Below are 13,542 nucleotides of genomic sequence, written 5' to 3'. Positions count from 1 at the left end.
ATTGAACTTTTGGGGGGGTTATAAGGGTTTTCATACTTTTAAAACTTTTTTTAATTGCACTTTTTTTTTTTCACAGTCTTATTTTACAGTTTAACATGCTATTATTAGATTGTATATACTGATCTATGCTATATACTGATCTATGCATAGCATCTATTCATAGAGCCTCACTGCCAGATTCTATGCATAAATCGCCCATCCGACAGCACGGAGGTAAGTGGATTACCCCAGCCAGTCGGCACAAGCGATCGGGAACCCAGAGCATGGCTGCGGGGGTCCAGATCACTCAATGACAGGAGCTTGTCCTGTCACTTAGTACATTAAACGTCGCAATTTCTGTGCATTGCGGCGTTTAGGCTATGTTCACACTACGTATATTTGAGGCTGTATAGCAACCAAAACCAGGAGTGGATTGAAAACACAGAAAGGCTCTGTTCACACAATGTTGAAATTGAGTGGATGGCCGTCATTTAATGGCAAATATGTGCTGTTATTTTAAAACAACGGCTGTTGTATTGAAATAATGGAAGTTATTTACCGTTATATGGCGGCCATCCACTCAATTTCAACATTGTGTGGACAGAGCCTTTCTGTGTTTTCAATCCACTCCTGGTTTTGGTTGCTATGAGGACCTGACATGAGGACCAAATACAGCCTTAAATATACATAGTGTGAACCCAGCCTAAAGGGGTTAATGAGAGGCAGCTGCAGGATCGCAGCTGCCTCTCATTATCCTCAGCTCCTGGGACACTGATGTGTGCGGGACCACTCTTACTGCAGCGGTCTCACACACATCAAACCCCCTCAAAGTCAGGAACGTATATATACATTCCTACTGCACAGGGTATGTGCAGGAGAAATGTATATATACAGATTTTTGACGTGAAGGGGTTAATCATTCATGCAACGTTATAACAGCACAAAAAATGTTTGGCTATTTTTGATGTAGGAAGCGCCTAAATCTAATACTAAGAACAGTGATATAGATATACTGGTAGGAAGGCCTGAATACTGTTCCAAATCCCTTTCAATTTTAAAGGCCATGTATTAGCAATGAAATTCTAAAGAATACTTAAAGGGAATCTGTCATTAGGTTTATGCCAGCTTAAATGAGGGCAGCATATACTAGTGATAGAAATGGTAAACAGATCAGTGTTTTACTTACATCATTCTGTTCAGCCGTTCTCCTAATATGCAGGAGAATAGGATTGTTGCCCCACCTTGCTCCCTGCCCTCCAGCTGCTGATTGACAGCTGGATGCCTATACACAGCATGGATAGATAACTGCTAATCAGCAGCTGATGGGTGGAGTTTTCTGCTTCTCATTAATATCCAGGACTACTGTGCTCATGCACATAATAGAGAGGACTACTTTTTGTCCATGTTGTTAAGATATCTCTGGATCAGCTGCACAGAACAATGTAAGTGATACATCATTCTGTTCAGCTGCTCTGTCACTGGTTTATGCTACCCTGAGATAGGACACCATAAACTTACTGAAAGAGTCTCTTTAGGATAACTAATTCTATCTATGCTTATATATTAGACCCCAAATGCTATTTGGACCTTAAAATGCCCATATAAAGCTATTTTTTGCATTAATATTTAAAGACAACCCGCTATCACTTTCAATGCTGCCCGAACCACAAATCATCTGGGCTTCTCCCTGTCCCACCAGCTTATCAATTTGTCCCTGTTTATTTATAGGAAGAGGTCGATCAGTCATGGCTGACAGGGAAGAGAGAAGGTATCGAGGCTTGTAGCTGATGGAGACAGATGGACATGCAATTAGGCAGATCAAAGTGGTCTACCCAATAGACCAGGGGTAGGGAACCTTGGATCTCCAGCTGTTGCAAAACTACAACTTCCATCATGCCTGGACAGCCAAAGCTAAAGCTTTGGCTGTCCAGGCATGATGGGAGTTGTAGTTTTGCAACAGCTGGAGGGCCAAGGTTCCCTACCCCTGCTATAGACTAATGAACTGGTCAGTATTGCATATGCGTTCTACACTGGATTCCCAACAAAAAATAGTAAATTAAAAATCTTGGAAAACAGGAAAGAGGAGGGATTAGAGGGAAAGGTGTTGTCATGTTCCAGGGAAGAGGTGAGAGCAAAAAGAGGTCAGTATGATTCTATAAGTGGAGAGGAAGTCAAAGGAAATAGGAGCGGTAGGTAGGTAGGTAGGTATACCTACAACATCATCCCAGCATGTCACAGATTCTGTGATTGTGTTTGATGGGACATTTAGCACTGCATGCAGCTCTATTCTTCCCGTAAAAAAAATGAAGGACACCTCGGCAAAACCCAGTCAATGCCATAAAAAGTCATTGGGCGGCTGCCATTGGTGTCTGTCATGAGGCAGATCCAACTCTATGCGGTGGTTCAAAACCACAACACAGATCTAAACAGAGACTAAAATGGAGTTTTTGCTGCAAGAGAAAACACAAGCACATGGCGAAACAAAAATGCCGTCACATCAATCAGGATTTATAATGCAAAATTCATTCATCAAAGTTGCTAAGATTTGTATTCAGTGTAGACATATACTGGCCCAGGCTAAAACCTTTGCCCATCCTCCAGGTTGGGTTTTGTCTGGCCTTTACCAGCCGACCCATGGTGGGTGATGCCTGTGCCCTCAGCAATCAACATGGAAATAAACATGCATGAAGATGTGATGAGGACAGCGAGACTTCTTGAGGTCCTATAGACCATCTAGACAGTCTCTGGTGATTTAGTAGGGCAGGGTCCGCTATATGTCGGGTATGGTGGATCTCTGTGTCTTATGTTTGCCTTTAGCCTTCTTAATATTTCTGGTGTTACAATTTCTTCACTTCCGTCTCATTGTGATATCTCAGTTGTTGACTTTGAATCCTGACCTTTGGCTATACCAATAATCTCAGAGCAATTGTGCAAACAACCCACAAGCCACAATCCCCTTAAAAAGGGTATATATCAATTAAACCAACTTCTGACATAGTAACAACATGGTATTGGTGGGGGTCCTGATGCTGAGACCTCCACCCATCGCTAGAATGAAGGGGCAGATGTGCTCATCAGTGCACGCTATGCCCATCATCTCCGTCTCATTTGTAAAGTAGCGTAGCAGTAGCCGGAATTATATTGGAGCCTATAGAACTTCTGGTAGATGCGACTGCCGGAAGTTCCATAGGCTCCATTATAATTCCGTACACTGCTACATTGGCAGTGAGTGCAGAGATGAAGAGGCAGAGGGTGTGCTGCTGGTTATCTCTCAAAGAACAAAGGGGTCTGGCAATGATTATTCATCAGGCCCATCTCTATCTCTACCGACTTCATCTGTCAGTGGAGTCTTGGGAGAGCCCCATACACCTTATGCAATCAGTGGGTTTGGCCTACATAAGTATAAAGTGTATGGAGACGGTAACGGAAGGAGACGACCAATGCACTTTGATTGGTTAAGCAGCCGAGGCCTCAGGGAGTATGAATAGGAGCCTGGATCAGGCTTAGGGGGTATGAATATAAGTCTGAGGGGGCATGCATCAGTCTTACCCCCTCTCCCCATATCCTAGTATTAACACTCCTTTCCCCAATAAAGTTTCTGCCCAGCCCCATCTGACTATTTAGGGAAATAGGAAGTGAATCACGCTAAGTGTGAAATAAGGCTGAGAGGATGGGAATCAGGCTCAGGGGGTGTAATTATGAGGCTAAGGGGGAGTGAATCACACTCAGGGTGTTTGAATAGGAGGCTGAAAGGTGTGAGTCAGGCTCAGGGGGTATAAGATTTAGGCTGAGGTGGCATGAATCAGTCTAACACCTCCAATCCCCCCTTTTGCAATAAAGTTCCCGCCCATTTGACTATTCAGATAAAAAGTGCAGATAGTCACATCAAATGGTAAAACCCCTATATCTAGGGAAGAGAAGAAAATAAAAACAGTGTTGGAATTGGGGCAGTAGGGGCGACAAAATGATATAAAATATAGCTTTTATTGCTTTTATACTATAAATGCAGTGTATACTCTGCCTTATGTGGAAGTTTATATGAAACAATATCAGAGTATATATATATATATATATATATATATATATATATTTCTTGCAATCTGAGAATCCAGTTTCTATTAGCCATGTTTGTTTTTGGACGGCAAAAAGATAGCTGTGTACTTAAAGGTTAGTCTTGAATGTATGTATGTGTACATATACAAAGGTCTTGCAGTTTTCGTATGTATTTTGCCAAGTCCTTCTGGCAATGTACATATAGCACTCTGAGATTTCTTACATAATAGGCAGTTGTGTGAACACATAGGCTGTGAAGCAAGTTGCCACATGTGAGTTATTTTCAAATAATGTCTACTCTCCGAGAATCCTGCAAGAATCCAGTGTGAGATCTGGAATTCAAGAGGTAGAAAATCCTATATTATAATTCTGATATTCTTTTTAAAGAAAATTATAAGACTTTTTTTTTTTTATTGCTTCCTTAAAGGCTATATACAACTTGAATACAGCCAAAGTAAAATATTAAGCAGCTTTGAAAATTATATTTAAAACAAATCTCTTTTTTATGTCTACAGCTTCTATGGAGATCTGTGTGTCTCCATGGTTACAGACTACAAACAAATCCTGTGTAGTCTGAATCTTTAGTTATATTTCTCGTTTTCTGTCCATTACTTCTCACTAACCTACCAAAGGTACGTTAGCAAATAAGGACTGAAAGACTGAAAGTGCAGGTTTGTAACTGGTGATGAGTGAATCTGTAGGCTCAGCATTTGACTCCTGGTGACCGACCGATGTTAGTGAAGATCATCCTGACCGGTACTGAAGTACCAGACGGATGATCTTAATTTCTGTTGAATATGGATGCGGGCGCACCCGCGGCCAGAGCCTCACTCTCCATTGTGTCAACTGAAATGTCTGTGCAGCCGCTATTCAATGCATAGCTGCCGCACAAAACTGACATGTCAGTTTTTCGTGCGGCCTCTAGGGTTCCTGGCTAAAGTGTATTATGTACTATGTGTTTACGCTCTGGCTGGGATTCCATTCATTAACATACAACGTATCTTCTGCATAAATCACGTCCGTTGTTGCAATTTTCAACAACGGCCGTGACTTATGCAAAAGATACATTGTGTGAACATGGCCATACACTGTATCCATTTTCCTGGCATTCCTAGGGCTGCATCCAACTTCTTCAGCCATCTGGAGCCAAATGCTTTTGGGCTCGGCCAGAAACAACCAGATCCCATAAGTGGGTCAGTGGTAGGCACATAACAGTATTGGCTAAAACCCTCAGGCACAAAAGCCCTTTATTAAAAAAAAAACAGCTCTAAAATGTTACTTTTAATGATATACTGATAAAAAATAGTGGTGTAGATGAAAAAATTACAGCATTAGGGCAAGCAATGTGAGTGAACAGGATCATATACTGATCTATTTCATAGAGAGATCAGTATAGGGTCCTGTTCACTGAAATTGCTCATTATGCTATTTTCATCAGTATATCATTAAAAGTTAAATTTTAGGAGTGGGTTTTGTAAATAAATAAGGGTTTTTTGTGCCCTCAGCCAAACCCGAAACATTCTGCAAGTTCACTCATCACTATTTGTAACCATGACAAAGCAGGGTTGCCTAAGATCTTTAGCTCTAAATTGTAGGAAATTTTTGATCAAAACTATTTTTCTTTCCTTTTATAATTAAAATGATTGCAAAAGTCTATTCTTCAATGCTCAACCTCAAACTTCTCAAGAAGTTCATGTTGCAAGATTTTACTACTAGTATTTGTCAGGTTTGGGGCTGAAGGACACAAGACATGTGAGGCCGAGTTCACTGGCACCCGCTCCGCTGTCCCTGACTGCATACCATAACTGCCCTAAGTGGCAGCGGATAACTGGGTGACAGTCCCTAGCCTGAACAGATGAAAATACAAAATGCGGACAAGACGAACAAACATAATAAATCAAGGTCAGTTAGCAGGGTCGGTATCAGTTGGTCAGTACAAAATCGGAAGTCGAGGGGAAAGTCGGGAAGCCAAAACCAGATTCAGGAAACCAGGGAATACAATCAGTATAAACGCTAGCTCTTAGTGACTCTCGCAAGGAGGCTCTATCGCGGAAAAGGAAACACACACAGGGGAGGATATTTATGGAGGCTGGAGACCCAGCTCTAGACCTCTTTGGCGCTGGCCGCCAGTCAGTTAATGAAAACAAGTTATACCTAGCCCAATAGGCCGGGGGTAAAGCCCCGGCCACGGCAACAACAAAGGCAATGCCGCCGCGTCCCTAACAACCTGCCTGGGCAGTCGTCAGGGACGACATCTGCGTGCTTCCCGCAACCGTACGTACGTTCCAGCGCACACTCTGACGTTGACACTTGAGGGAGGCTGGTCGTACGCTCCGGCAGTGCTGGGAGAAGTGCGTAACGGTTGGCTCCTGACAGTATTACTATATAATCTGCATGCACAGACTCTGAAACTACAAGCTTTATCAATGGAAAAATAATAGTAATAATTTAAGAGGTTATCATGAGAATAAAATGTAGCCCCCTATCCCCATTGACTCACTCTCTATGGGACTTCCAAAGATAGCCTAGCCCTCTACTCAGCTATTTTTGGTAACCCTTTTACAATTGAATGGATCCATGGCCAAGCATGCGCTCTGTCACTTAATTTACTTTGGGGACAAGGGACAAATATTCTCTTGATCCATGGTAGTGCCAGCAGTCACAGGTCCCCTTCCCCCATGCTGGGATACATTTTCATCTTAAAATAACCCTTTCAGGCTCCTGGAATATGTCAATAAAAAAATATATTTTTTAAATTTCAAAAATAGGCAGCAAAAATGGTAGCACAATTATTACCAGGAAAATAATTGTTATTGTTGCCAAAGGAAACACATCTAGCTATTCATCACAACAGAGTCTTCAATGCAGCCACTGTTCAATCTCCACTCAGTATCATAACAAAACCAGTGATATGTCAGCAGATCAGGGAAACAATATGGTGGAAAGAAAAAGTAACTGAACCTTGGTCTTAGTCACAAACATAGACAATCACAATCTAACAGAACTATTAGCAAACACATATATTGTTTATGGCCGTTACTGAGCACATTGAGTAAACACCCACAGTGCAGGAAACCTTGAGAGTCTCCTTTAGCAGCAATAACCTTCATCAAATGTTTTCTGTAGCTGCACATAAGACTTATATGTATTGCACGCACAGGTCTCTTCACGTCATGCTGCAGCATCTTCATAGAGTTACAGTGGTATTGTAGTATTTTATAAAACGTGTATATGCTGTTAGTGCACGTCTCTATAACATGTCTTCTATGGCTAGCCATACAGCCGAGGCTATAATAGTCACAACAAGGCCAATCAATGTCCTATTGAATTCACTTGTCTGAATGATGCTGCGTTTACACAAAACGATAATTGGCCCGATCGTACGATTAACGATGTCGGAGTAACGTTTTTTTTTTCCATAACGATCAGCGTTTAGACGGAACGATACAGCGTACGGAAAATTCGTTTTGAGATCGTTTTGCGATTGTTTAAGGCTATCTCACACATTGGTTAAATCGGCAAACGACTGTTTACACGGAACGATCTGCGATTTTTTTGCGAACGACGAATAACGATTTGAGAACATGTTGTAAGATCAAAATGAATGATTTCTCGTTTGTCGTTTGATCATTGGCTGCGTTTACACGTACGATTATCGTTCGAATTCGATCGTTATCGCGCAAATTCACACGATAACCGTTACGTGTAAAGGTACCATGAGTACGAATTATTGAGACAAAAACTTTGCAGACTAATCTGGCAGATCACTGTCGTTTTTCTCATTTTAAATTCAAAATGAGCTTATGTGCGGCGGCAAACGATTGACCAAACGTGGATTGATCAGCTGTGATTGGCCAAAAAAATCAAGCATAGCGGATCATACATAAGACGATGGTCGGCTGAAATAGCCAAACTCCTAGGCACATGGCTAGTCTTAAGGCTTATTAAATCAAGCGAGTATCGGCTATATTTGGCCGATTATCGGCCGTTATGGCCAATAATCATTTGGTGGAATAGCTCCAGTAAAAAGGCAATGGTCAGCTGACATGCATGATGTTGGCTGATCCTTGTCATTCAACTTGCGTGGCCATCTCCACGAGCAACAGGAGCGGCGGCAGCAGACTGACCCTCTCTCCTATGGGCTCCCTGGATTATCTAAAGATCAGCCGAACACCCCCTCGAATGTTGTCTCCCTACATTGTGGATGTCTACTCAATAGGAGAGATTTATCTGGTTTAAAGTAGAACTGGCTCAGTTGCCCCTAGCAACCAGATTCCACTTCTCATTCCTCACAGATTCTTTGAAAAATGAAAGGTGGAATCTGATTGGTTGCTAGGGGCAACTAAGACAATTCTAGTTTACACCAGTTTGATAAATCTCCCCCAATGTGTTTAATTAAAAAAAAAAAAAAAAAAAAAAATTGTGTAATTAGTTTAGTTAGATTGTGTTTGTCTTGTTAACAGACCGCATTTTGTGTTTGTCTAGTTAATCACACCACATTTGCTAAGTATTCATGGCAGAAACCCTGGTCATTTCAGAGCTAACGTAAAGCCCTACAACACAAAGCGATTTCCGTCCGTATTTGGCCGTTATGGCTGATAATTGCTTAGTGTAATAGAAGACAACGATTAGCCGACATGCACGATGTTAGCTGATCGTTGTCTTTCAACATGTTGAAACACCAACCATGAGGATACCAGCGATCTGCTGCCGTCGCACCGTGCAGCAGGAGTGGCGGCAGCAGACGGCCGCTATCTTCTATGGGCTGCCTGAATGATGTATCGATCACCTGGGCAAACCCACCGACCCCTTCCCCTCTCCCGCAGCTCCCGGGGCCCCTAAGACTCGCTGTCGGTGCGTGTAATAGCGATGGCAGCGAGCTGGAAACGAGGAGTAAGTGAGCACTGACCTGACAGGTCGGCACTCATTTGCTCCTCTGAATGGCTCCGTGTAATAGGGGCTTTACTTTTTCTCCCTGCCCTGTGGATATTTACTCAATGTGCACAATAAAATACATAAACAGTATAACTACTCTCGTGCTATTGGTTTAATTAGATTGTGTTTGTCTGTAATTGTAACAATTAGTAATCCGGGTAGGGATGGTCCGAACCTGCCGAGGTTTGGGTTCGTATGAACCTGAACGCTCGGCAGCAGATTCCCGCTGTCTGCCCGCTCCGTGGAGTGGGCGGATACAGCGGGAGGAACGACTGGAAAACTGGGATACAGCCTATGGCTATGGCTGTATCCCAGTTTTCCAGGCAGTCCTCCCGCTGGTTCCGCCCGCTACACGGAGAGGGCAGACAGCGGGAATCATTACCAAGGGTTCGGGTTCGTACGAACCCGAACCGAACTCGGTTCGGACCATCCCTAAATCCAGGTCATTTCAAAGGGTTCACTTTTTTTTTTTGCAGCCGTATATTAATATATTCATATCATTAGAGCATTCATGACTACAATCACTCCTTGTCCATACATAAGGACAGGAGCACATATCCATCACCAGTAGTTTGCTCTTCGTCACATCATCACCCCGGGGACGTCCCCGTTCTGTAGTGGACACTGTACACAGTTCGGCAAGAGGTGTTTACCTTTCTTGTGCCAAATTGTAATTACATGACTCATCCGTCCTTCAAACAGAGTGCAAATTATTAAAGGGACTACAGCTGTGCGCCATGTTTCTACAACGTTCTTCAAGAACCTTCTATATTGGACTACACAGACATGGCTAAGCCACATTACACATGAGCAGGCCAGGCTGTTAGGGTTTTCGGCACAGACCCTATAGTACGGCTTAGGCCTGTACAGAAATGAGTCATTTGCTTCCTGAGCTTTGTTTTTAGACCAATCTCCATTCTCCGCGCTATGCACCAGGGAGGCTGCCAGCCATTTAATAAGTATTGTTAGGAAAAGGCTGCCTGCTCCGATTATGAGGACTGTCCCTGGAGGGTGTTATTGCGAAAGGATTTCTCAACAGATTATTTTTTCTTTCTTTTTAACGCCCTGCTGTACAAATGTCTGTATCTTCTTTGTGTCTGATTTTTTTTTTTAGCCGCAGGTGCATGCTGCATCTAACTAAAGCCAGAGTCACGTTATAGCGCACCAGGCAGCTAAAAAAGCAATACTACCGCAGACTGTGATCTAAAGGGAGAGTGACACATCAAGAAATCCGCCCTTATTTGGCCGGCAGGAAGGAACAAAAAAAAAAAAAAAATCCAACGTTTTCGGAAGGACAGAACAGACCTGTCAGGGTCTCTATAGATCCGGGCAGTGAACAGGCGCTATTTTTGGCTGCCATGATTGACAGGCACATACCCTGAAGCCTTTTATCATAGGGATTGCATTGCCTGATGTGAAACATACTATCATTACAGCAGACGTTTATTTACCGACGTATTTTATTACTATTACTATTACTATACTATTTGTACTGAAAGATGAGAAGATAGCGGGGAATCGGATATGTCTATTGATGGTCATTTTAGACTTATGCTATGAGATCACATGATCCCCCCCCCCCCTTCCCATTGCAGTTTTTGATACATGCAAATAGAATAGAATGCACAGTATACGTTACAGCATTGTGCATAGAAATTCTTAAGACCTATAGGCAATTTGGCAACCTAAAAAGAACAACCATGTATGCACGTTACAGGAGTTACCGTTCCATCTATTGGTACGTGTCAGGACACCCTTTGCATACCATAGCTGTTTTGGATGATAAGAAGATAAGGGTGGATTTAAAGGGTCTTCCTTACCTTGTCTTCCCCCGCTCACAGATGACAGGCACAACTGTCATTCAGGTCTCCTCCTCCCAAAACAGATATGAACAGTGTTATGTATGTAAGCCCCCAGTCCTCACCTTCCAGAGACACTTAAAGGGCACCGTTCTCCCAGATCCAAATCTTCCTTGTTATTTTGCATCTAAATTCTCCTACACACCCCTTGCTGGTGACGTCGGTGACAGGAGGAAAAGAGAGAGGGAGGAGGAGTTTCTCAGGGCTGTCCCTTTAAAGCCACAGCCGGAATAGCAATTTGCCAGGGCTGCAGAGATTACCTAGTCAGAGCGCTTGGCTGTGCCAGGAGGATTGGGCGCATTAACCCATTGTTTGCTCATTGCTCTTTTTGGGGGGTTTATCTACTTTGTCATTGATTCACTTTCTTACATTACTGCATATATGAATCCTCCACATTGAATATTGAGGCTCATATATCTCATATAAATGAGAATTTTCATGCACATTTTTTTTGTCTTACTCAGCATTTTGGGCATGTTTTAGGCTTTATGTTCCCGCACTGTATTTTGCAACCAAAACTAGAAGGGGATTGAAAAAACAGAAAGGCTATGTTCACACACACTGTTGAAATTGAGTGGATGGCCGCCATTTATGGCAAATAATTGCTGTTTTTGTTAAAACAACCGCTGTTGTTTTGAAATAATGACTGTGTTAAAAAAAAAATTTTCTTTTTCCCACTTAAAATAGCCCTATTACATCCAAAATAAATACCATGTACTTATATGGCAGTATGGGCATTTTCACACTGTGTTCAAAGGGGTTATCCGGAATTAGAAAGGATATGGCTGCTTTCTACCAGAAACAGCGCCAATCTTGTCCTTAGCGTCCATTTACACAGAAAGATTATCTGCCAGATTATCTGCCAAAGATTTGAAGCCAAAGCCAGGAACAGACTATAAACAGAGATCAGGTCATGAAGAAAATTATGAGATTTTTCCTCTTTTCAAATCCATTCCTGGTTTTGGCTTCAAATCTTTGGCAGATAATCTTTCTGTGTAAATGGACCCTAATGCTACGTTTACACGAGGAGATTATTGGCCCGATCGTACGATTAACGATTTTGAAGTAACAATTTTTTTTTTTATAGCGATCAGCGTTTAGATGGAACGATATATCGTACAGAAAATATATTTTGCGATCGCTTAAGCCTATCTCACACATAGGTAAAATCAGTGAACAACTGTTTACACGGAACGATCTGCGAATTTTTTGCGAACGACGAACAACGATTTAAGAACATGTTAAAAGATCAAAATGAACGATTTATCGATCGTTCGCAGCGTTTACATGTACGATTATCGTTCGAATTCGAAAATTCGCCCGATAATCGTTCTGTGTAAACGTAGCATTAGTTTATGTGTGGTATTGCAGGTCAGTTATCTATAAAGGAGAAGTCCAGTGAGGGGCAGGAGGGAACATAAGTAACTACACCAACCCACCTCTTCCCATGCCTCTCCAGGACCCCTGTTGGGCTCAGGGATCTCCCCCAGAGCTGACGTCACAACCCGGCTAATGGACTGGCCGTTTAGCCCGTCAGTGACTGGGATGGGATGCCGCTGCAGTCACTGATTGGCTAAGCCGACACTCCCATCAGCCAGGACAGGCATTCTCCCCCAAGGTGTGATGTCGTTGAAAATGCCTTCTGGCGAGGGGCCCCAGGATGGGTCAATAGTTGCATTGTCTCCCCTGCCGCCTGTCAGATTTTTTGACAGGGCTGGACCTCCCCTTTAACCAAATAGAGTTGAATTGTAATACCCGACACAACCTGTGGACAGGATTGGTGCTGTTTTTGAAAGAGAGCGCATATGTTCTGATCTGTGTCTGTCCGATGATGTATACCTACGACTTGGATCTCTGTCCTCAAATTCACAGGGGGGGGGTCCCAAGACCAGCGTACGAGTGCACCGTTCTTGATAAATATCACCCCATGTGCCTAAGTTGAAAGTGTCTCTGAGTATCTAGATACCAATAAAAGCATTTAGAACATCCCTCTGGTGTCTGTGCTTCTGTTTTCATAAACGCCTTTAATCAGGCAATAAATAGTGTCATGGAGGCGGGGCCTAGAGTTTAAAGAAGTAGATGGGCTATCCGCTGTACCCCCCACCAATCAGCTATGGCTTTGGCACATAGGGTGGGTTCGCACTACAGAATAGGGGCTGATAATCCACCGTGGATTTCGTCGCTCGTACCCATCTCTGCCCATGCCATAGACTCCATTCTATGGTAGGGCGGATTCCGCCAAAAGAATTGACGTGTCTATTGGAGTCTATGGTACGGGCGGAGATGCACGCAGGCGCAAACGAACGCGAGTGAAGGAATTTGCGGTGGATTATCCACCCCTATTGCGTAGTGTGAACCCACCCTTACACAATGAAGCGGTGACTCCCATTAAAGGGAATACCTCAGCACGGCCACTACACAATATATAGAACTGTCTGTTTCTGACTCCTCCACTGTGTATGGGCGGGTTCACACTACGGAATTCTTGCGGACAATGTCCGTGGAATTCCGTCAGCTGTCCGCCCACACGGGCACACGCTTTTCCGCCGGCCCCATAGACACCATTCTATGGGCCGGCGTATACCGCGATCCGCTAAAAGAAGTGACATGACACTTCTTTCAGCGTATATAGCGGAATACGCCGGCCCATAGAATGGTGTCTATGGGGCCGGCGGAAAGGCGCCCAGATGTGCGGGCGGACAGCTGACGGAATTCT

This window comes from Dendropsophus ebraccatus, chromosome 4 (genome assembly GCF_027789765.1).
Source record: "Dendropsophus ebraccatus isolate aDenEbr1 chromosome 4, aDenEbr1.pat, whole genome shotgun sequence".
NCBI lineage: Eukaryota > Metazoa > Chordata > Amphibia > Anura > Hylidae > Dendropsophus > Dendropsophus ebraccatus.
Note: the sequence above shows the minus strand (reverse complement) of the source record.